Source organism: Vicugna pacos, chromosome 2, assembly GCF_048564905.1.
Source record: "Vicugna pacos chromosome 2, VicPac4, whole genome shotgun sequence".
Lineage (NCBI taxonomy): Eukaryota > Metazoa > Chordata > Mammalia > Artiodactyla > Camelidae > Vicugna > Vicugna pacos.
In genome coordinates, this window is record NC_132988.1 from 27617830 (window position 1) to 27643958 (window position 26129).

At 34.0% G+C, this 26129-nt stretch overlaps 1 long non-coding RNA gene across 2 annotated transcripts in view; it reads left to right on the top strand.

The window, feature by feature from the left end:
* The window catches only part of LOC116285909 (uncharacterized), a 231792-nt gene extending 205663 nt beyond the window's left edge, over window positions 1-26129 (top strand). For both annotated transcript variants that reach the window (XR_012078248.1, XR_012078249.1), the window contains exons 7-8: window positions 25891-25969; window positions 26066-26129. This is a non-coding gene — a long non-coding RNA (uncharacterized lncRNA). The remainder of the gene's footprint in view (window positions 1-25890; window positions 25970-26065) is intronic.

A 26129-nucleotide genomic window follows, 5' to 3' on the forward strand; every position in this document is an offset into this window, starting at 1 on the left:
AACAGTTGGTGAAATCTTGGTTATACAAGAAAAATGCCCCCCTTTTTTGAAAGAAAAACATATTGAAATGTTTAGTGCTGAGGAACTTCCATGCTTATAACTTACTTTCAAAGTGCTTGAGGGAGTAAAGAGAATAAGAAAAATAAATCAAATGTGATCATACGTTACCCTGTGAAGAATAAGGATGAAGGCCACATGGGAATTATTTGTTCAGGTCTTGTCAAACTGCAAGAAAATAGTGTCACATTGGGGTATGAAAATCAGAAAATTATTCAGAAGAAAAGATAAATATCTATAAATATATGTAGGCATTAACTATAAAATTAGTAATACTAAAATCCGGAAGCAAATGAGATAAAAGACACAGCTCAACAAACTTTAAAGACATATATAAAGCATTCAGAATATGCTATCTGACCACAGTGGAATAAAGTTTTGAAGTACATTAGGCCCTTGTTATCTGCGGGTTCTGCATCAGCTGATTCGACAAACTGCTGGCTAAGTTGGTTGAATCTGCGGATGGGAACTCGTAGATATCTGGGGCCGAATGCGCTGTGCCGTTGAACATGAGGGACTTGAGCATCTGCGGAGTGTGGTATCAGCAGGTCTCAGGGGGAACCAAACTCCCACGGATCCGGAGAGACAACTGTACTTGAGATGTTCCTGTGTATGTGCCAGTGATTTCTTTAAACTTGATTTAATTTCATTTGTTTTTGGCATGGCCTAAACTAGATTGTTGAAATTTATTAAAGTGTTAAGCTATATGAATCTTCGGCATTAATAAAAATGAATACATTATCCTGCACTTTCACATTATGGACTACATTCAAGTCAAATGAAATGTTAATGTGGAATGTATATAAAATACTTTATTACAATGGTCTACTGGAGAGAAAATGATGAACCAAATGTGATATACAGCTAATATTTCTACAGCTACTGAACTATATTAAATAGGACTACTGAACTATTATTGACTACTTAACTACATTAAAAATTAAATTTATTTTTTCTGCATTTCACAACGTCCTGTAAAATATGTTGTGTGAAAAATTTGCTTATATTCCTGCTTTGCTTCTTAGGAATTTACAAAATAATCATTAATATTTCTTTACACTCTAAGATAGCAGGTTCTTCTTATATTATAATTATAATATTTCTGTTTACTTCAAGTTTTCAACATGTTTCATTGTGACATTTATACCACAGAGTAATATATAAAGTTTCTTCTTTTTCACCTACATAATGCATTTTATCCTATAATGAATACACTCATGTGGTCCTTGTGGAAACTTCATTTATGTAACTTTGAACCCTATTGTGAAATAAAAAAGGTAAGAAAATAGAAAAGACATATCTCCTCCATAGTATCTTGTGTTTGAGTTCATATGTACAGCCTTATTAATGTGACAAGCATAACGAAATTGCAAGAAAATCAAGTGCGGTCTTGAAATATATAAAAATTATGGAACACACCACCATGATGTTCAACTCCTTTGTGTATTATTATAATTCATATTGTTCTCTCCTGTGACAAGCATTATAATGAGAAGGAAAAATGCACAAAATTAATTTATTCTGAAGACAAAGATAATAATGAGATGAGATGAGAGAATACACTTAAAATTTCTGACTTTGTCATTGTATAAGTTGTGCAGCTTCTATACTTCATGACTTCTAACATTTTTATTGTGATATTCAACAACAGAAGAATTTGATAGGATGAAGAATTATTAGTTCTAATAGAATACATCTCAGTTATAATTCTTATTCTTTTCTACAAAATTAAGGAAGTGGTTTGCAACATAATGTGATAAGTACTCATATATGTACAATGTACAAGTTATGGCATTTTACTCTATTTTTGGCTAATGATTTTATCTAATCTCTAAAACTGTTTATGTATCTGGAAATGCTTTGTTCCTTGATGCAGATTTTGTATACTTTTCCTGCTCTAATGGAATCAAAATTCTCTGAAAATATATATGCATATGACTAAGAATAATAATAGCTAACAATTTGAATGCACTAGACACTATTTTAGTTGCTTTATTTAATCCTCCAAACCAGTCTGTAGAATGGGTATTAATTTAATCCACACTTAGTTATAGATAGTTACTTTACTCAGGCCACACAGCTGTTATGACCGAGCTAGGGTTCAGAAGCAGAATTTAGAGTTCCAGAGCCCATGTACTTAACCACTCTACTACACTCCTCCTAGTCAACATGACTCATGATCATGTTTTCACAGCATTATCATATGTTGAGACCTATGATTTCCACGCTGGAGAATTTCAAAAATGTCTGCTTTCGTTTCACTTAGTATATTAAGACAAGCTCTGATACCCATGGAATGAAATATCTGTTACTACACTTTCATAAAAGAAATGGTGTCACAAATATTTATAGCATCCTCTAATGCCTCTTACTTGCTTTAGGGATGTTCATAAGAGAGAATTGATGGGTATGTCTTTACCCTCCAAGCCTGTTAACAAAACACAATGCTATGTAGATTTCATAACAGATATATTGCTCTCAACCTTTTTTTCCCCACTGAATTCATCATTTATATGATGACTCAAAGGAGTTGTCATAGGTAACACGTGAGCGAAGTGTAGTTGGGAAAAATCAAAGAGATTGAGAGTTATGAAAGCTCATTTTAGAAGCAATGTATTAACTTGTTTGGGGATTTGTCAGAATAATATGGTAAAGGCATTCTCTAACCCAGATATAATACCACTCTCTTTTTGTAGAGAAATTTTTCCCCATATAATTCCTACCAATATCTGAGCCAAACAGTCTTTACAATTGGTATAGTTATATATGTGTATCTACATAGTCAGTCTTCCGAGTCTACACGTGATGTTTTCCTGTTGTTATTATCTGTAGAGACTAATATTTGAATTACCACATAATTAAAACTATTTTGTATTAGTCCAACACTTACATTAACATATATATATATATATATATATATATATATATAGACACTGGATATTTTCTAAAACATTATGGAATAAGAAGATATTTGTTCACTGCTGTCATGCAAATAGCCAAACAGATATCAGTCTTCTGAGACCTTCAAAAATGTGCATATTGCTATTAGCAGTCTTACATTCAAATATTCATTCCAGAATCACCTCTATAAATGTACAGAAAATTATTTGATAATATTGGGAACTGAAAAAGGAAATATGTGGCTTACAATTTATCTTTTTGAGTGTTTTTTTTTTAAGTAAATAGATTTCACACTATTTGGTTTGCATGCACAGCAGTATACAGGTACTTATTTATCAGAAAGGCCAAAAAATAAAAATAAAAATAAAGACAGGAAGGAGAATTGAAAAATCTATAGAGAAACTTTAAGAATAATTTCAAGCAGAGCTTTGCCTACAAAATTTCTCATGTATTTTCATGATCAAGCTTGAGATCATGATCAAAATAATACCATTGAGATTGAATGGGTTTAAGCATATAAGAGTGATGCTTTCCATTAGGATGTTATTATTTATTGTTTTCAACCAAGAATATAATATTGGATACATTCATTAAATCTCAAAAATTGCCTATAGTTGCCAAGCTGAGAGATTTGAATTTGATATAATTAGAGAGTGTATTTAAATGTGACTTTGGTTGAAGGTTAAATCTACCTCCCTTAAACTATTTATGTTTCTTCTAACTAGGAAAGATTTAACTCTAAGCAAATCTGTTTTAAACATTTAAAGGGATATCACTGGTTTCATTGTATAATAGCAGTTGAGCTTCAAACAGCGTAAGCATGAGTAGTATCGTGTTGTGATTATGAGCACAGGGTATTAATACAACCACAAGAATTACAATAATGACAATTTATGTAAAGTTGTCATGCCTCAGGTTCTTCATTTCTAATACATTGATAATAATACCTACTTAGTATTTTTGTTGTGACTATTACATGAATTAGTCATTCAAAGCACTTAGGGAGGAATCCAACACCCAAAATTAGCAATTGAGATTCTGCCTGAGGTTTTGGATTCTCTGTGCTATTGTAGATCCGTTAGCATTACCCTCTCACCAACTGAGTTAACTCATGCAAACTTTTGCATATCATTTACAGTTTTTCATCTCTAGGCCTGGAAATGGTCAAACCGAATAATATAACACATAGGGCAATAAATTTGAAGTCCAAGTCTTTGTAGCTTTATACGGAAAAGCAGAATTAAAAAAAATTAAAAATTATTAAAGTACAAATCACATTTTGTTCAAATATACTTCCTTACTGTATTTTTATACTCTTTCTAATTACTGACCAATATTATACAGATATTTCTAGAAAGTGTAGAATCAATAACCTGTGTTTCCAGAATATACCATCATTTCCCTTTTTTAACCTTTGTAGAGAAGAAGTCTGTGATTCTCTGACTACACATCACCAGGTACATCTAATCTGTCACTTTTGCTAAGACTGTGGTGTTCGTTTCACTTTGTATCACTTCAGCTCGGTTCATTTATGATGCATCAGTGAGAAATGCAGTATTACAAATTCTGAAAATTAATTTTCCATGGCTCACCATAAAACATGCATTGGAATTGGCTTTAACAAAGTGGGCTAAAATTGTGACAGTAAGAAAATACTTACTGGTATTAAATTTAAGCCAAGAATAAACACATATTCACCCATATTAAATTATTTCTAGTAATTTTAATACAAATTATAATAATTATTCATATAGTATGACTTTGCATTGTCATGTTTCAATTTTTATATTCTTGCAAAATTTGAAAAAACTAGGCAACACTGTTAGAATGTTTATTATTCAAGTTAAGTATTTTTTATATACACTTATGACTAATTTTTTTAATGAAGATATTAAAGAAGTAAGTGACAGGCAAATGTATCTTCTATAAAATACTTTCTAAATTTCATACACTCAACAATATGGAATTGTATTAACTAATTTCTGTTTTTCAAAATTATATTTAGGTTTTAAGACAAATTAACTCTCTAGAGAGATTAGAGAGAAAAAATAACATTTGCAAAACAACAAATACTAGGAGCTGGATAAAAGGATTAAGAATAAATCAGGTTGCATATAAGTTGGAAAAGATTATTTTTCTAAAATAAATGATCTTAAGTCATGATTACATTCTCAGGATTTTATTTTTATTTTGTAGGAGAGATAACTTTTTAAAAAATAAAGCAGACTTTCTCTAGGCAGTCCATTAGCTATCGAACTAAAGATCCTCACTTTGTCATTGACAGGGAATAGCCTGTGATTCTTACTCTGCCAGTAAGCATGTACTCTACTAGTATTGCCCCATTAAAACAAAATGTATACTGTAAACCAGCTTGTGATAATTGTCCATTATTATGCAATATTGCTGGCTTCTGTAATTTCATCATTAAATATTTTTAATAAAATTGCTAAATATATTATGAGAAATAAAAGTTTTGAATAACTAGTAACCACAGGTCATTAATTCATTCATTCACTCATTCATGTATTTAGCAACATGTCTAATGGTATCACCATGACCTTTTATAATTTACTAAGTTCCAGGTATACCAAGACAGACAAAGCATGCCCTTCAATAGCTTATAATCAAATAAGTCAGGTTTCTACAAATAATTACAACAAATTGGTAAGAGCTAAAATATGTATATTCTGGGTGCCCTGGAAGGGCTCAGTTTAACAAATATGAGCACCAACTAAATGCCAGGATATACAAATATGAGTTTATTCATTTACTTAATACTCTTTGTCTCTTTCTCTTGAGGTATATATAAATATATAGGTACAGGGAAATATATTTTATGAAATATGGAAGTGTAAAAATATGTTCTTTTATATTTCTTTTGTGTGTTTATCTAATCTGATGTTTTCGCCTATATCCTTCATTTAGTTAGATCTTGTTTATTTAAATTGAAAAGACAGTTTCTGTCCTTTGTGAGCCAACAGACTTCCAGGGATCCACATAAATACAGACTGACAATAAATATGTTGCTGGTAAAGCTCTTAAAAATATATACTAAGTTACTAAGCAGTGTCCTTTAAATGTCTTAGGTTCTTAAGGTATTATTTCCTTTATTTTTATAATAACCCAATTTTTTAGAAATAAGGTTAGTGTTTTCTTAGATGATAGCCATCTTTCCAAAGAGCACATTATTGAATTCCTTTGTCAGCACTGCAAGTAACCTAATGAAAAATATTTCTAAAATGCTTTCAAACCATATATTCTTCTTGTACTTTAAGTTTGCATCCTTTTTTTCTTCTTTGAGAACTCTGCTAGTATATCCCCCAATGTTGTTCTATGTCTGCAATCAACAAGATGCAGTATTTATCAAACAAACATTAAATGTAAAAACATTATTAAACCAATATAGGAAACTACCTTTGAAAACTAAAAAAAAAACCAAAACACATACTAAGTTGGATTTTGTTTCAACCTGTTTATAAAGGGGAGTAAGCAGGGCTAGGCAGAAGTGTAAGTAGAAGTGTAAGAATATTTAGTTTAAGAGTCTGGGAGATACTTATATTTACCTTAACATAAAGCTCAGCACAAAAGATATTTATAACCAATGCCAGAAATGAAGTGGGAGTCCTGGGAAAAAGGCACTCATATTTCTGTGATACTAGTAACAACAAGTAAACAGAGCAAGCAGAAGTTTAAGAAATAGGGAAAGAGACCAGATGAGCCCTTGTAGGATCAGAGGCAACACAGGGGTTTGGAAAGACTGCAGACGTGCAGGAGCAACCAGGATTTAAAATGTTCCCCGAAGCACACACAGATCCACAAAGGGTGGAAGACTCACTGGCACTAGGGGCTTAAGCACGACCTTGACCAAACACTAGCTGAATGACCTGATATTCTGACATAGGAAGGCTGGCTTAAAAATAAGATCACATACATCCCCGTGGTCTGGAAGGGATGACCAAGACCAAGCCCTTTCATAGATAATCAGAGAGGAAAAAATCCAATCTGCTAGTCCCTAGTTGAAAATTGAGAGAAAAAAATGTAACTTGAACTGATAATCCCCTCCAAGCTATGACACTTTCAACTGTAATGGGTCAAAATCTATCTGGTTAAAGGGGCTTAAGCAAGCAATCTTTGACCAATAAATGGCGTATGCTGCTCCAGAGCTAAAATATAAAAACAAGAAAAACCATCTGAGGAGGTGCCTCAGAGACTTCACAGTGTGGGGGAAATAGATTTCAGAGAGTTATTTCAGCCACTTCACTAAACAAATAAATGACCAGGAAAATGGCAAATTCAACATCAAACTCTGAGGAAGAAGGGGATTATGATCCAGAGTTGTTAAATATAGTTTCTAAAAGATTTAATTTTCAAGTAAGAATTATGAGATATACAAAGAAACAGGAATGTGCGATCCACATACAGGGGGAAATGAAGGCTTATAAGCACTGCTTAATGAAGCAAGCTGGATGTTAGACTTCGCAGACATAATAAATGGAAGGTTGCCCTATGTTTATGGATTAGAATAATTAATATAGTCTAAATGGCAGTAATAGCCTAAAGAATTCTGTGCAGTCACTGTCAAAATCCTAGCTGGCTTTTTTTTCCCCCCTTTTTTCAGAAATGGACAAGCTAATACTAAAATTCATATAGAAATACAATGGACCAGAATAGTCAAAAGAATCAGTTAAAACCAGTACACATGAGAATTTGATTTACAAAGTTGTATATTCTCTAGTGGACAAAACTCAATCTGTGAACAGGAATCATTTGCTTTGTTGTGGGCAGGAGAAATATCCATCCCTTTAAGTTTACTGTGACATTAACCATACAGGATTGTGAAACAGCTCAGTTACTAGCAAATCAATCTGAAGTGCACACTTTCGTGGAATCATAATCCCTTGAGGATCTGCCAGAAAATGCCCAGCATTCTCCTCTTTTCAGAAGATTTCTTTTTCCCATTTCCAGATGTTTTTATCAAGGTGTGACAAGTGATTTACACGGGTAAACTTTGATAGGATGGATTTGTATATTACTAAGAAAGGACTAAGGTGGAGAAAGAAAGCCACCAAAAGAAAGTGGATCTTGACAACCCTTAGTTGGCATCATGCCAGTTAAGAAACTGTGTTATTTGTCAATATCAATTAAGAATATAGTCAGCCCTTTGTCTCACCAGATTCCCTATTTGTGGATTCAAGTAATAGTGATATAAATATTTGGGGACAAAAATCCAGGAAGTTTCAAAACCCAAAACTTGAATTTGCCATGCACCGACAACTTATTTACATAACATTTACATTTCATTAGGTTTTGTAAGTAATCTAGAGATGATTTAAACTATTTGGGAGGGTGTGCATAGGTTATATGAGCCATTTTGTACAAAGGACTTGAGATTTCACAGATTTTGGTGTCTTGTAGGAGACCAGTACTGGAACCAATCCCCAGGGATACTGAGGGACAGCTCTACTGTCTCCCTGCTACTGTATCTAAATACCCGTAGTTCAGTAGAGATGTAAAAGTGCTTGTTCTGGTAATTTCAATGGCAAATAGCAGGAGCTCACAGTGGTGTGAATATTGAGGAGTGAATATTTTGCCCTGGGAAGCAGATCCCTGAAAAGACAAAAGGACTTAGGACACTAGAGACACTCCTCTCTGGTATGAAACTGGGCGTCACCAGCCTTACATTGTAATCTCAGGGGCAAAACCAGATCAGACCAAATGACTTGAATTTGATACACAGAGGGATGGATACTGATAGTGAGACTGCTGTGTCTGGCTAAGGCCTTAATCCCTGTGTAAATAATTTAAATATAAAAAGGATAGCTAATGTAAAGACAAATATTATTGAAATATCACTGCAGTTGGTAATTAGACATAGCAAAAATCATGAAGGTGAACTGTGATGCCTGAAACTAGGACAATGTCTGTTAGAGTAAGTTGTCTTGTCAAAGGGGAAATGGTGGCCACATTCAAATAACTGTGTATTGTACAGGGTGAAGAAAACAGTAAATGATTGTAAATTAACTCCAAGGGGGAGGATATCTGATAACCTTAATATATTTTTATTAATCTTAAAATATTTGCAAAAAAATTCCATTCCTCTACGATTTAACCACTTTGAAAAGGTAGATGTGAATCTATATCTAGAATTATTTCTGAATATTTTAAAATAGTAATTAGTTTATTTAAAGTCAATGATCCATGCTCCTGAATAAATGTATTATTTAATACTAATATTACAGATTTAGTATTTAAATGACTGAATATATAGTATATATATTTATATATGATGTATATTATAATATATATTTATAGTTTATAAACATACCTTTTATTACATAGGGAGAACGAATACTTTGCAAGCAGAATGAATAATTTAATTCTGGTGATTTTAATATGGTTGACGATTTTGAAAAGGAGGTTATTGCTTTCAAAGTGGCCAAAAAATATTTTTTTGAAATGCAGTTTGAAAACACTTTAAAAACAAGGAGCATATAATATGCAGTTGCTGTAAGCAGAGGCTGCGAACTGGTGGCAGGTAAGCTGAAATCAGTTCCTAAAACAGGTTTGGTTCATACAGATCAGAAATCTGTTGATTTTTAAAATTTTAATTATTTTAGATTATGCACACATTCCCCAATATTCTAGTATGAGTCGCTTCTTATTTTCTTAATTCTACTAAATTTCACTCCTTTGCATTTACTTTTGAATGTAGCGCTCAAATGGGTAGTGGGTGTCTGATGCAGTGAGGCAACAACACAAGTCTGTCTTAATATGCATAACAGTAAAAGTTCAGACATAAAAGTCTCTGGGGAAAATAGGTAACGTCATTAATGGCAATCGAGTCTATTCTTTGTGGGTCTGTTTGTTAATGATGGGAAGAACAGGAAAGTCAACTCCCTAAGGCTTACATTATCTGTCTGGTTCATTTGGCATTTTGTTCTTTAAATATTTCATTTATAAAATAAAATAAGCAAGATTAGGGAAACTGGGGTAAGCAACTCATCCCAGTTTGTTTGAGACTTCCCTTGTTTTAATCCTGAAAGTCCTGTATCCCCAGGAACTTCCTCAATCCTGGGCAAAACCAGGGTGGTTGTTCACTATGAATCGTGCTATTCTGAAGGCAAGTAAATACTGTAGTGGAGTTTACTGCTGTCCTGCCCAAACTCATTTTCCTCCAAAGAACAAAGTCTATAACTCTAGAAACTATGGGCAAGCACCTGTCAAGACTCAGGTAAGCATGTAGTAGTGTGATGAGATGCACACGAAATTTAAATAGAAATGTTCCTCTCCGGAGCAGTGGATCACCTTGCTTTACTATCAAATAGTCTCCATATGGTCTAATCAAATATTTTAACATTTTAATGGGAATCCATGGTCAGCATAATTTGCTCCCTAAGATGATGAAAAAAATAACTGCCTAATCCATTTGTAAATTGTTGCTGCCTTGATTTTTGTGTGATGTCTTATCACAAAGAGCAAGAGGGGAACTAAAACCATTGAAAGTCTCAGTGAGCACTCCAGGAAAGCACGTATCATGCTTCATATCCTAGGAAACACAAGATTTAGCTCTTCTTACCGTAGCATATCATTATCATAACATTAACATTCTAGTTCCTTGTATTTTGTTCCTTTGATGTCTAAAATTAAATTCATTGTTAGTTCACTTTAATGACTTTAGTTATGCCCCTTGTAAATAAGCACTTCTTAATGGGAATATTGCATAGATTTCTATTTAACATACAGCTCACCTAGAAGGGCAGTGCTCAGTGGCTCATATCTGGGTGATTATTTTGTCACTAATAACCTGCTTCTCTAAGGAATAAACCTGTACTTTGAACCATGATGATTCTTAAATCGAAAGTAGCAAAACCTATGGGGAAAACGACATTTATAGTTGAAAATATTGATTTATGTATGCCAGAACTTGGTTTCAGGTGTTATTACATCTCACCTGTATGAAATAAGAAAATGAGTTTTCATCAGTAGAACCTATTATTTGGAATAAATTGGACTTGTGGAATTAAAAGAAGATAGTCAATATACCTTACCTATACTGTGAAATTCAATCTTAGGTTACCTTCTTAAAAAGAAACTAGAAGAGGTAATTTTTTTCAACTAGTGATACCAGGCTCCATAAATAGCATGTCTTCAAACATATCACTGATAGCTACACAATATTCATGACTATTTCTATGTCATAGTATATTTAATGAATTTCAGTTATTCCATATACATATTGCTGTCATTCAGCACACCTGGTTCTTTATTAGTTGTTTGTTTTTTGGAACAGGCATGAACTAAACACCTAGCTGTTAGGGACCAAGACCTTTGTCTGAGGCATCACAGATCATGCATTAGCAGCTCAAGGAATGCCATTCACACATCTGAATTTGAACCTTGTTCCAGGCATGATATTGGCAAAGAAACCATCTAATAAGGGGAAGACCATTTTACCAGGGATAATTTAAATGTTTCAAGATCAAAGTCAGCTATAAACTATATTTAAGTTTATGTGTTACAATTAAATGTTAAAAGTAAGTAAAATAGAAAACTTGTTATTCAAAGGCCCCTAATGTTTTTGTAGCTTGATCATAATTAACACAATATGTATGTATTTTGTACTGAAACAGAATCATGGGTTAAGTCAGCAGCCATGTGTTTCACTTAGGGAGGTCAATTAAACTAGTAAAAAATATTTTTCATCTGTAGATGGATCTTTTAGCAAAAGATGTATGTAAACATTATCCTGAAAACAGAAGTGGATATCAATTAGAAGGAGCTATATCATTTACACTAATTCCAACTTTTGGATTAATTACTCAATGTCTGTCTCGTTTGTGGTCAAGTAGGAATTAAAGTGTTTTTTGTTGTTGTTTTAAGTTTGTGACTTCAAAGGGCATATATTTTGTTTGGGTAACCTGTAATATATTAGTAATTCAAAACTGGTGAGGAAAGAAAGAGAATTTAAATTTATCTTTGAGCCCTTGTGAGGAACCAAAATTTTTACATATTTTATTTAATTTTCAGAGAACCCAGTAATTCAGACATAATATTTTCCCCTATTATATGAGTGAGCATGCTCTAAAAGGGAAACTGAGATCCTAGAGATAAGATATTTTATAGAAGATAAACAGCTCAAAACTTGGCCTTTCAGACACAAAGCTTTTATTTACCTTGTTAGAGCAGCAGGCGGTTAGTCTTTGCTTTGTCACTATTTCGTAGGAATAATCCAGGTGTATGTGTTTGAGGATGTGTCTTCTTGCAAAACTTTACAATTCTTAGAATGAAGGAGTAGAGAGGGATAATTCCAGTCATTTTTCAATGCAGAGATTTTATACCTATCAATAGCATTCATTCTACCAGACTTCTCAGATGTAATAATAGACCTCAGTCATCCAGAAGCCTTGGAGATTTCTTAAGGTTGAACTGGGAGGCACTGAAGTTCCCCTACTCTACTATAGAACTGTGCATTCCAAGGCCAGTGTTATCATAGAATAGGATGATGTGGAAACGTTTAGTAGGCAAAGGCTGGTTTTTTTGGTATATTTTTTCCCTGTAAACATTAGGAATGTTGATACAGATTTAAAGTTATTGTGCTTATAGGATATGAACAATCACTATACAAATAAATTTAATATATTTATACCATAGAGTAGAAAACATATCCATTACTTCATAGATCATAAACTATTATTTCTGGAATGCAAGAGGAGAGAAAATTCTACCATACCCTTATCATTGTTACTCAGAAAAGCCAAACTTTTGGAGGAATTTCTATCCTCAACATTCCAGGGGGCTACAAAGCATGCAAATTTAAAGTCCCAGCAGCCCACTGCTCTTGCCTTAGCACCTTTCCATTAAAGATACTTACAAAAAGTGTCAGAGAGACTGACATTACCTTAGCTTCCTTTCTTTTCTCTGATTGAAGATAACACAACAAAGTTGAAATGTAAGAGAACTATACTTCACAAAAATGAAAGTGACTTTGTGCAAGCTACCAAACCCTCTCAGCATCACTGCACTCATGTGAAATAAGCACTGATACATCCTTCAAGAGTCGTAAGACTGTAATGAGATAATTTATTATAGCTCTGAGCCTGGGGGTTGGCACAGAGTATTTCTGTCTTCTAATAAAATTTTCTACCAACCAATCTATGCCTGCATTTCATTAAAATATACTGGCTATTTTAGGTTTTTAATTCAAATATTAAATATTTCAACGGTTCATAGTTGTAATTGATACTGTACGTCTATTTTACGTTACATGTTCCTATACATGTAATTTATAGTTCTGACAAACTTATTAATCAATTAAAGTGATTCGTTTACATAATGAAGGTTGTCAGCAAAATTATTGTTACTTCATTTATCTAAAATACAAAGAAGTAAAGAGGCTGACAAATTAAAAACAAACTATGAAGTATGAGTTACAAAAATTCTTACAGTCTTCGAGAAAAATGGAATGCTGTAGACTTGCACTCATATGTTTATGCTGTATCTTTCTTGTAAGTTATCAAGTGTTGATTATTTTCATTTAAGTTACTGATGTGAGACTATGGTCTATCTGATATATCTGTAACTAAGAAGCCATTTGAGAAGGTTCCTATTCCACTGTCAAAATGAATCATGCTTGTAATCTCTTAGGCAGTGAAAGGTGATCAATTCCTGCATATAAAGCACACGTCAGTTTCTATGCTTGTATTCGTATCTGTCTGTATTCATTGTACAGATTCTTGGAATCATAACTTCATTGTCTTCAGTAAATCTTTAGTAATTTTCAGTTTTTATCATTTTATCATTATTTATCATTGTATGAATTTTGGTTTTCTTAATTACTCTTTTATTTATGGAATGAATTTTTACAAATACCTGAGGACATTATTTTCATATCATCAATTACTGTTTGCAGTTTATAATAGTATATGCTTGGATTATACTTTCTTTTGTTCTCTCATCTATTTCCATGAAAATAACATATTGATAGAAAGAGCCTCCATGGGAAAAACTGAAATACAATGGATACTTGAAGTTATAGGTCTATTCATTACAATCTGTGTATACCAACTCCTGTTGTTCTGCTTATCTGTGAAATGGATCATTAAAAAAAGAAAATAAAAACAAGAGGAACTCATGCATAAGAATGTTAGAAAGCATGATTTCCTAGAATATCTTGGCGTGCATGACAAAGAGGTTTTGAACACAAAATTCCTAAAAGTATGAATAATTAAAGTCATCAGGAATAACTTACAGTTATCTTCAAAGCATAGAATAGTTGGTATTCCAGATGAGTTACACAGTGAAATAAATATTTTTGCCATATTAACTATGTATTTGTATTATACATTAAGAATTTTAAAAGTAAAGCTCCTCTCTCTCTCTCTGTCATTCTCTCCACATACACACAAACATACAAACACACGTATTCTTCAGTATTTTATAAGTGCACAGTGGCTTCAAAAGTTACCATTGGTTTCTGCTTCCTTATCTATTTGAAACTCTGTTATTAGATACTTAGACAGATTAGTTCATTAGATATTCTGGGTGAACTGTGTCCTTTATCATTATGAAGTGTCCCACTTTATCCCTAGTAATATGTCTTGTTCTGAAGTCTGGTTTGTCTAATATTAATATATCTACTCTAGCATTCTTGGTTGGTGTTCGTCTGGTATATTGTTTCCCATCTTTTAGTTTTTCTCTATCTGTATATTTTAAAATCACTTTCTTGGACATCGTACAGTTGGTCCTTTTTTTTCACACTCTGGCAATGCTTGTATTTTAATTAGCATGGTTTATACCTTCACGCTTCAGTGTGGTAGCCACTAGGAACATGTGGCTGGTGAGCTTTGAAATGTTGCTGAATTGATACATGAGACGTGCTATAGTGTAAAATGCATTCCAGATTTCAGTGATACAGAATAAAATGGAGACTGTCTCATTAATGCTTTTTATATTGATTACATGTTGAAATAATATTTGTTTAAATATAATATACTATTAAATTAACCTTTTTATTGCCTAATGTGGATCACAGAAATATTTAAATTATGTTAGTGGCTCCAACTATGTTTATATTGAACAGTTTTAGTTTAGGCCACTTACATTTAGGTAAATGGTTTTAAAATCTACCATCTGGTTTATGTTTTCTATTTTTGTGCATTTCTTTTTTCTTCCCACGTCCATCTTTTTCCCCCTTCTGTTAGATTGTTTTTACGATTCTATACTATGTCCACATTGGCTTTTTAGCTAGAACTCTTTTCAGTGGTTGCTCTTGGGTTTATAAAATATATCTTTGACTTATTAGAATTTACCTTAAAATAATATTATACTTTATGTATGATTGAAGATCCTTATAACATTACATATGCTTCCAATTTCCTCCTCTCATCTTTTGTGCTATTTTGGCTTTATTCTACTTAAATATATGCTCTAAAACCCACCATAAAGAGTCAGTTATCTTTTAAGTTATTAAAAATAAGGAACACTGGGTCTTCCGTAGACCTACATATTTGCAGTTTAATGCGTTCTTCAATTGTGTGCATACACATTTTCATTTGGTATTATTTTTTCTTTTCCTTAAAGGACTTCATAAAACATTCTGATAGTACAGGTCAACTGGTGAAGAATTCCCCTAGATTTCATTTCTCTGAAACATCTTTGATTTATCTTTATGTTTGATAGATATTTTTACTTGGCATAGAATTCTGAGTATGTAATGCTTGTCTTTTCCCCATTATACATAATGTTTGTTTTTGTTTTCTGACTGCTTTTGTCGATGCTCTTCATTGTTTTCAGTCATTTGATGTGCTTAGTGTGGTTTATTTTATGTCTAAAGTTATTCTAAACTTGTTTTACTTTCTTGTGTCTGGGATTTTATCATTTCCATTATACTTAGAAAATTTATGGTTATTATTTCTTTAAATATTTTTTCTCCCCCTCCTCACTGTCATTCTGGAATTTCAATTACAGTATGTGTATGTATCCCAGAGGTCACTGAAGGGCTATTCATTTTTTCTGTTCTCAGTCTTGCTTTTTTATTTTGGATAGATAGTGTCTTTTGGTATGACTTCAGACTCACTGACATTTTCTTCTGTTATTATCATCCTGTTTATTTTTTAAATAAAACATTTTAGTTTTCATATATAGAAGTCCCATTCATGCTTTTTTGTCTTTCATTTCTCTTTATCATGTTCAAGTTTTCCTGTACATCCTTAAGCCTAATAATAATATTTTATAATTTGTAAAACATTTCTGTTTTAAAGTCACCTGCCTATTTCGTCTTCTCTATGATTGCTATTAATTGTTTTTCTGTTTATGTTTTATATTTTCTTGCTTCATTTCTTGCCAGTTATTTTCTTTGGATGCTGTCCAGCATGGATTTTGTATTTTCAGTGCTATATTCAAAGAGTACAGGACTTTGTTCTTGCACACACATAAATTAGTGAAGATTAGTTTTATCTTTCAGAGATTTGCTTTTAAGCATTTTTATGTGCGTGGAGAGTACTCTTTCCTCTAGGACTAATCTCACCTTGATCTGGGGTATGACCCCTTGGACGTTTCCACCCAACGCCTTGTCTTTATGAGGTTTCCTGATTCTGGCTGGCTGGTGAGACTGGAAACTCTTACCAGCTCTCTGCTCTGAGAAAGGTTTGACCTGTAATTCACTGGTGGTTCTTTTCTTGATCTTGAGGAATTTCAAACCCTAGTTTTATGCACAGGACTGTACTCTGTCTAAGACTCCTCTGCAGATCTTTGGAGCTTATTCTCTGTTTAGCTGTCTCATTTCTCATCCTGTACCCAGAACATTCTAGCTTTATCAGATATGATCTTTGTCTCTTCAGCTCAGAAAAACCACAGCGCTGTTTGGGTTTCAGCTTCTCAGGGGCAGTTTCCCTTCTCAAGGATCATTCTGAAAACAATTTCCTATGTTTTGTCTAGTTTTCTGTATGTTTATGATAGGAGGGTGGTTCCCTTGATGAAACAAATAGAATTCTTTATTTCAGCCATAACATCTGCATTTAAAAGACTGTTATGTGTATTTAACATATTAAGTTACTTTCGAACGGGATAGTTCTGGAGAGATTCAGTCAGCACATATACAGACTAATAATCTTTTCAGATTAAATAATGCTAAAGTTCACATGCAGTAAATTCATAAAGGTGGTTATCTGGTGGTAGCATGAATCAGAGCAAAAATGACTAAAGAATGTTTTTTACTTTGCTTAATGTTAGCAAGCCTTTGAATTTTGCGTCTGTTGGCTCCTCCTGCACCTACATAGTAGTCTTTTTCTCACTTTTCCCTGTTCAGTCCAAGTGACTTTATTTTATTCTCCAGGAGAAAAGAGTCCTATTAATATTTGCTTTCAAAATTAAAAAAAAAAAACCTATGTTTTCTTACCAAGACCTACTCTTAATTTTCAGAAAAACATTTTACAAATTAATTTAATATTGGCTGCTTCTTTATCACTCAATCACTCTATCTCTCCAGACAGTATAGTTGCTATGGACTAACTAGAAGAAAAGTCACTTACAAAAATATGAGCAAACAAAAGAACAATGATTAGTGTATTATCATTAATATATTATATTCATGATATGTAGTGATTAGTGTATTATCTTTCTACAAAACAATAGTCCATCAAGCAGAATTACCACTATAACTTTCATGGTGCTAACAAAATTTAGATAGTCTAAAAACACATTGACAAAATACTAAAGAAATGACTACATATAATCATAGCAAATAATCATAATCTCTCTTTATCTTCTCAAAACTTACTGTTAAAGCAAACCTAAAAATTTTGAAAATGTGTAGAAGCCTTAAACAACAGAATTAACACAGTTAACCTAATGATATATTAAGGTTCTTTCTGTGGGGAACGTGGCTATTTGCCTATGCAGATCTATTCTATTGTCCATTTCTTACTGTTGGAAGACAAGTTTTGTTCCAAATTTCATTACCTTCTTTCTGCCATGTGTCAGGAAGTGTGTCCACAAGCTGGAAGAGATAAATTATTGTAAGTCATTCTTTTGTTAGGTGTATTGTCCCCTTCCCATCTTGGCATTGCTAGCTGAAGGAAGCCAAGGGAGTATGCTAGAGCGCTTCCTGAAAAAGGTATATTGTGTTAAAGAGAGATGAAACAGTTTCTTCATCTCCTGCCGCCAGAGTACTGGCTGACCATGTGCCAGTCTGAAATCCTAATCCCTGGTTCTAAATTAAATTCTTTACATCTGGAATTCACAAGTGGCTGTTGTTTTCCAGAATGAAGCTTGAATTTATACAGACTTCTGACACTGCCCAAAGTATACCAACCTCTTTTCTGTCTCAAGGCCTTTCCACTTTTCAGTTACTATGCCTGAAAATTCTTCTCTAGTTTCTTCTAATTGTTTGGGCCTTAGTTTTCTTCTTGGAATCCATCTCCTTGCGCCTATAAATGAAATCACTCTGGTTTAGCAATCACACCACTCTTTAGTTCCTTTGAAACACAAAATTCACAAACTGTAAATTTGGTTTACTTTTGGTTTATCTCCTGATTGCCTGCAGTCTACCCTAGATGGCAGACATACCATGGAGAGATTGCGAGTTCACTTCCAGACGACTGCAGTGAAGTGAATATTGCAGTAAAAGCAAATCACAGGAATTTTTTGGTTTCCCGGTGCATATGAAAGTTATATTTACACTATACTGTAGTCTATTAAGTGTGCAATAGCATTGTGTCTAAAAGACAATGTACTTGCATTAATTAAAAAATACCTTATTACTAAAAAATGCTAACAATCATCTTGGCCTTCAGTGGTAGTGTAATCACATCAAAGATCACTGATCACAGATCACCATAATACATAAAATAATAAGGAAAAAGTTTGAAATACTGAGAAAAGTACTGAAGTTTGACACAAAGACACAAAGTGAGCAAATGCTGGTGGAAAAGTGGTGCTGACAGATTTGCTCTATGCCGAATTGCCACAAACCTTCAATTTGAAACAAAGTTTAGTATCAGCAAAGCACAATAAAATGGGAAATGCTGTATGAACTTCCTGAAGACAAAGACTGGGTCTGTGTTGTCCACTATTACATGCCCAGTGGCTTCTGTGTTACCTGGACAGTAATATGTGCTCCACAATTATTAGTCACATAAATGAATAAATGAAAAAAAGGAAGAGTCTTAAGCAGTATAATTAATTTATCAGCCAGAGTCCCTCTGCTCTCTAAGATATATGTAAGGTTAACTTAATTTCCATTCATGCATTACTGAAAGTCAGACGCCTTCCTAGACATTTCTAAAAATTCCTGAGGGATAGTATTAATTAGAGTCCCATCTAGAAGGGACCTCTCACCTCTGCTTAATTAATTTAATTTAGGACTGTTCTCATTATTCATATACATTATTACTTTTATATTCTGTGTTGCTCAGATGGAGAACAGCACTTTTTTTTTAATAGGAAGAGTTGTAAAACAGAATAAATGTTTAATAGCACTCACATATACTTACTTGTTGAAATAAATAGTATTCATAAAAGAACGTACCTCTGAGATGGCTTCAGTGGATACATAGATGACATCTATAGTTTGCCTACTACTTATGAAGTTGAATATTAGACATGCGCGTTCTTAAAAATTTGTTCAGTGTTTTGCTCAAATCACCCTTTGTCCTCCCACCATGTTGCTATGACATGTTCCTCTTCTTTGCTCTTTCAGTCTTCACTTATCTTTTGTCTTCTTCCAGTGCATCTTAGGAAGAAAATGACTAAACAACGAAATGACTAGGCAAACAATCAACCAACCAAATCAAATCAAAAAGGAAGGAAGGAAGGAAAGAAAGAAAGTCATCCCTGTTTCACAATTGCCCATGATATTGAGGTGGCCCATGTTGTCCTGAATTATGGTTCAACTTCTCCATCCAGTCACTCCTGATTCATTCACTCCCTCATAGGATTGTTCTCTAAACCCTTCCTAATATCCCAATCATGAACAAATCTCCATCTCTGACAACGCAGAGAAAGTAGTAATTAATTTACATGTTTCATACCTATAGATTTGGAAGGAGCCAAGTCAGTAACACCTAGCTTGTCTGTCTGAATTCTAAAGCATTAAACAGACGACGGATTTGGACAGGTAGAGACAAAATACTGTTTTTCTTTTTACCTGACAAAAGCAAGTTTATAACTTGAATGTGTGGCAATAAAGGGCTTCCTTGTGCAGCACGCAGAGGTAAGCATCCACCTTATTGGCTGGTGGGATAATTACAGGCCTCTTATCATAGAATAGAGTTTTCACCATAATCCACATTTATGGCATGAGAGAACAGTGAAGAATGTATCCTTTCTGAAAGCAAAGAATCCAAAAGAAAAGGAAGAGCTAAGCAAGTAGAAACCCAATTTCTACCTTTCCAGTTTTAGAATTTTCTCCTCATCCCCTTAGAAAACATGGGTAGGTTTTATAATTTTTTTTTTTTTTTATGAGACAGAAAACTTGAGTTGAGCTGTAAGCTAAAGAATGCAGTTGTACTGACACTGATTTTTCAGGTTTGGCAGGATTTGTGAATTGAGTGTTAACTCCCATATGTAGAAAAATCTTTTAAAAATCTTTTATTAGCCTACTTATTTGAGCGTAGGAGATTCCCATGTGCATCTAGGGGTTATTCTTAATCTTTCACCTCAGTACACATGGCTGTGTTGCTTTGTTTTCAATAATAACTTCGGCTAAAGCTCAACACAACACAAGAGAATACTCTGACCTCAGCTTATATCTTAGTTTCTCCTCACAATTGGGCATAATAATAAAGTTTCAGTATCTTTTTGTCCCTTGTCTCAGCTTCTTTTATTATTACCCAGGCTGCAATGTAAAAACAAACAAGCAACACTAATAATACTAATTCATTCATTCTACCTTTGCCTTGTCTTTGCAATCTTTACTTCCTTTGGATTTGACTCATATTTGAGATTTCGACCGTAGTTTGTTATTTGAATAAAAGAAATATGTCAATTCATAGTAGCCTTTATTTTTCTGGAAGGCAGATAGCATTTATTCTTAGCATTACTCATTTTTTTCACAATTTATACTGCAGTATTTGATCTCATTGCCTCCTCTGTGTATCAAGGAAGTTTGAGCATTAAGTGCCTAATTAATACTTATTAAATAACTAGATGGTGGTTGAATGTGTGATATTTCTTATGACCTTGGATTATTAATCTCAGAGTGCCTGATGTTGTTCAGGGACCTTATCTCTGTAATAAGATGAGCTGAGCCTGGATATGTTCAGTAGGACCTCCCATTTGACCCAAAGACTGATGAGCAATGGCAGATGTTTATTCTTTTAACCTTTTAAGTTTCTGTTTATTACAATGCAAGAAATAACGAGTACACTTTAGCTCTTTTCAAATCAAAATAAACCTTTTAAATAACTTTTGATTAAAAAGGTCTTGATAATTGATATGACTGGTACCTAATTTGCTACTCATTTTTCAAGATCATGATAGGAAATTATTTATTCATTTATTGAAATCAATGTTAATTTTATTAAATTTCAATGAATCTTATTTTAGAAATGTATTTGGCTCAAGTTCTCCAAGAGAATCTCTGGTGAACTTAAGTTAGAATTACTTTTTCCAATACACTCAAAGATTTTGAGTTCCTTTCTGTGAAGAATGGGGAAAAGCCACCCTCATTGTTGGGGGGGACAGGCTCTATGATAATGAATGATCCAAGGACAGGTACTGTAGCCTGTACCCGGGTATTACTTAATTATATTTCAGTCATTCATGATTTTCCTATCCACGGATCATATCTTTGTGGAAAACACCACCATAATCAAGATTTTCATGCTATTATTATGAATGAAGTAAAATCACCAGCCTTGTGCTGAAAACTGTAGATAATGAGGTAAAGAGCTTTAAAAGTGCTCATTAGACATGATAGTTTAGTGGTAAAAACAAACCAACCAACAATTATTGTACATGATGGTAAGTGCATAAAATACATACAAATAGGGTGCTCCAGGAACTCAGAAATGGTGCACCAACTCAGAATTTCCCTCAGGGAAAGGAAGAGAAATCTTTTCGGAGGTGGCTCATGGACAGTGTTTCGAAGGGAAAGCAGGAGTTGTGTGAAATGACACGAAGGACGAGGTGGAGGTGTCATCCCAGGCAGCACTGCTGCAACACACTAGGACCTACGTGGACACCGCTACATGGCAGCCCCCTTGGGGAGGTCACTCCACAACCACCTGAGGCTTGTTAAAACAGGGCAATTATGGGAGTGTTGTTTGAAAACACTGTGTAGTCTAATAATACAGAACACCCTCTGTACTTTCTAATAAAGAATCTGTGTGTTTTTATGTGTTAAATATAGTTCTAAAAGTATAGTTATTTTATTACTACCTGCACAAATGTATAATTAAGGAAAATCCACAGTACCTTGACACCGTGTATCTCTAGAATTTATTTTTACTTTGTGTCTTTCAATTTTGAAATAACTTCTGAATTTGAAGGTAAGATAATTTATTTCACTACTGCCTAAATATCACAGGTCATGTTTTATTTCTAAGTATTCCTAAAGCTAGAGCAATCCCTCACATAAGAAGACATGAATATACTCCCATGATAACCGGTCTAATGCTTCTCCTCATTTCAGTAGAGTTGCCTTTAGGCTGTGATAAATAATTTTTATTTCTGAATTTTGACACCTGTGATAGTTATATTAGGCTCCTTCAGTTTTAACAAGGAATTATTGTGTTGAATTTGAAAGCAGTTGAAATGGGAGAAATCCGTTCTTATTTACAGAGACGGATAGCCCTTTATTGTCCAGATAAATTTGTAATTTTAGAATTAACAAATTTTAGAGCAGTAAAAACTCTTCAGGCTACATTGGATAACTGAGTCACCGACTAGAACCCCTGCCACAGTCAGGAGGCTAGAATATCTGAAAGCTACCTCCAGCCACACCAGCAGCAGGCTACGAACCTCAGACTTGAAGATGATCTCTGCCATCAAAAACATTCCTTTCTGCCTGTCTCTTTTTCACATGTAGCAAGATGAAATACATTTTGAAAAGGTATCTGGATGAGAACTGGACGAGGACAAACAACATCTGAAACTCTAGCTGTAAGAAACAATGGGAGATGGTGTTTATAAACGTTTCCCTCTATGACGTACAGGAAGGAATTGTGCACGGCCTGTGGAATCAGCATTAATGAGCCAATACTTGGTATCTTTATAAAGTTTATTCATAAGTAAAGATATCCTTTATTTATTCATTTTCCACATAAATACTTCCCCCATATTTAAGCTTCCTGATAACAACAACAACAAAACAAGCAAGTTTGATACAATGCAGTTACATCTATAAATGAAAGCAGGCCCCCAGAAGTCCAGTAAGTCAATGTGTCACCTTTAGATGATTGCTTCTCTGGAATGTGTCACCTTTAGGTGATTTCTTCTCTGCTTCAGTTATAATCCCATTTAAGTCTGTAACCTCTCTACCAAATTTTTATTTTAACAACACCAACATACCTGATTTTAAAAAAAAAGAAAACTTGGGAAGCAGGGTAGATAAGAAAAAGAAAAGCTTAATCAATATAAATGTATACTTAAAAAAGCAGAGCAAGGAAGAAGATTTCTTGTGAGCTCCAAGGGCACGTCCAGGGACTAGGTCTGGGGGGTGTCTCAGTGTCTGCATTGGCTTGGGGTGCAGGGTTGGTGGGTGGAGAAAATTCTAGCAACCAGGGTGTGTCTCAGACCAAGACCTCTGCGTTCGGGTCTTTGTTAGGGTGGGTAGAGCGCCAGATCATCGGGTGGAAGCCTGGTTGTGCCATTTCGTATCTGTGCCATTTTGTTGAACTACTGTTAATCTCTGGGTGCCTCAGTTTGTGCATCTGTAGAATAGGGATAATAATACCTCCCTTCTAAGACTGGTGAGAGCTAGGGACATCGTACATAAAATGCTTAGCACAAAATCGGTCATAGTAATAAATGGTCTTTTTTACTGCTACAATTAAAAAAAAAAGGCAAGAAAGAAATCATGGGTACCTATGTCAGTCATTGCCTTCCTCCATTACCATGTTACTTCTGCCTTCAACATTCAGCTGGTTCTTCAATCTTTGGAGTGAGCCTGATATTTACCCTTGCAGCACTTGGTGGTTCTGTGTGCACTGCACACTGATATCCTCCACTAATACCTATCAGGGGACATTGATATTTGAAGCAATTAGAGGCACTTTGAGGATTAACTGAATGCCAGAAATACACCTTTACATCCATCTTGGTAATAATATCATAAAATTTTTAAAAAATCTTATTGAAGTATAGTTGGTTTATAATATTATATTAGTTTCAGGTGTATAGCACAGTGATTCAATCTTTTATAGTTTATATGCCATATAATGTTATTATCTGTTCTTTTGATAAGCAGGATTAATTTCCCAAGTCAACCCCGTTTTTCCCTCTTTTGTTATGACCATATGGAGTCCAACATGGCTGCATTAACAACCTTCAATGTAACCATGTGCTACACCCTGGAATGATTATGCCTCCCTTAAATACCAGAACCTCCAAACAAGCAAAGTCCAAAATGGCAGAAGTGGGGGGAAATCAAGTATCTCATTAGCTGTAATAGAATAAGATTCTTTGGATTGGAAATGATACATTGGCTATGAAGGAAAGATCATACTATATTAGCTGTTACTTTGAGCAAACTGTGGATCTGAGAACAGCACTGCTGAATTTCAAGATGTTTTTGAGATCTTTGCCTGTAAGTGAGTTTTCCAGAGTCTCTACTTCTATTCTATAACAGTAGTTGCTTCTAGGTAAATATGTTACATGGTGTGACCAGTGAATCTTGAAGACAAGCTCATTTTCTATATAAAATGAAGCCCTTCTTTGAGATACTGTTGTGTGGAATATCATGATGGGCTGTTAAGCATTTAGAAGATTCATAGTCGCTACCGCCAGTAGAATTGTGCTGGTGAGGAAGACCAGTAAAGATAAAAAACAAGGGAAAATCACTGTGTCCTCCATGATAGAAGGGGACCAATGTATTTGATCTGACACTGGGTGGCTGTCTGGGCTTCTTAAGATGTGACATCAGTTGGAGCAGTTTATCATGTGTCTTTAAATTTGCAGATTAGACACTTAGCAGTAGCAGTGATCACCCATGACAGAGAAAATTCATATCTTTGATCCAGTGCATAATCTCTATTCCTGTCACCACAGCAAATTGCATGAGCCATTTGATAAAGCATTGAGATGACTGGCTAGAGAAATATGATTTCTGTGAAGAAATTGTATTGTTCACCTGGTTATTGAGATGTTCTGTAAGATATTAAGCATTCATATGGAAACAAGCATTTTGTGAGGTTTATCCTTATATGTCTAGCTACACTTTCTATTATTGATTTACACAATTCCCTGATCCTTCATGAAAACAATTAACTTATGTCCAAAAATCACTGTAGATCTAAAACTCCAGTGGTAATCTTTCTTTCTTGGTAATTAGGACGCCCAAATATACTCCCTGAAGTTCCTAATCCACATGTCATTCAGAGCTGCCTTAAAATGAGAACAAATGACTGTAGTAGTCATTTTCTATCAAGGAATTTCTGGACTTTCAATCTCAACTTATCTTAGGCCAGTATTGGATCTACATTTCATCAACGCTTTGGTAATTAGAACCATTCTCAGAAAATCAAGGTAGCATTTTTTATATGAGATGTCTGGTATATGCATTCATATCTATGAATTTCTTCTGCTATAAAATTGTTTTTCACTCTCTGTTCTAGATGCCTCAGAATGCATCCCAACATACATTCTTCCCTCTATTCCCCTTATAATGATAAAATGTTAAATCTCGTCTAGTGGGTAAGCATTTCGTTCAAGGTACAGCTTAATTATTAGCTCTCTGTGCTATGCTGATTTCTGGCCTCTAATTTAAATCTGCAGCAGATGGAGGGTGGCATGGAAAGACCTGACTTGCTGTTACAAAGGAATATTTTGGGTGATTCATCAGTCAGAGAAGAAGGTTGGCTTATTCCTGTGGGAGACCCTTGGTGTGAGTTGGATATTTCAAAGTACTGTGAGTCATCCACACTTCCTAATTGCCGTTATTACATTTCAGGATCCACCTAGTTCCATAAATTTTCTAACTTTCGCTAAAGATATCTGGCAAATTGAACCTACAC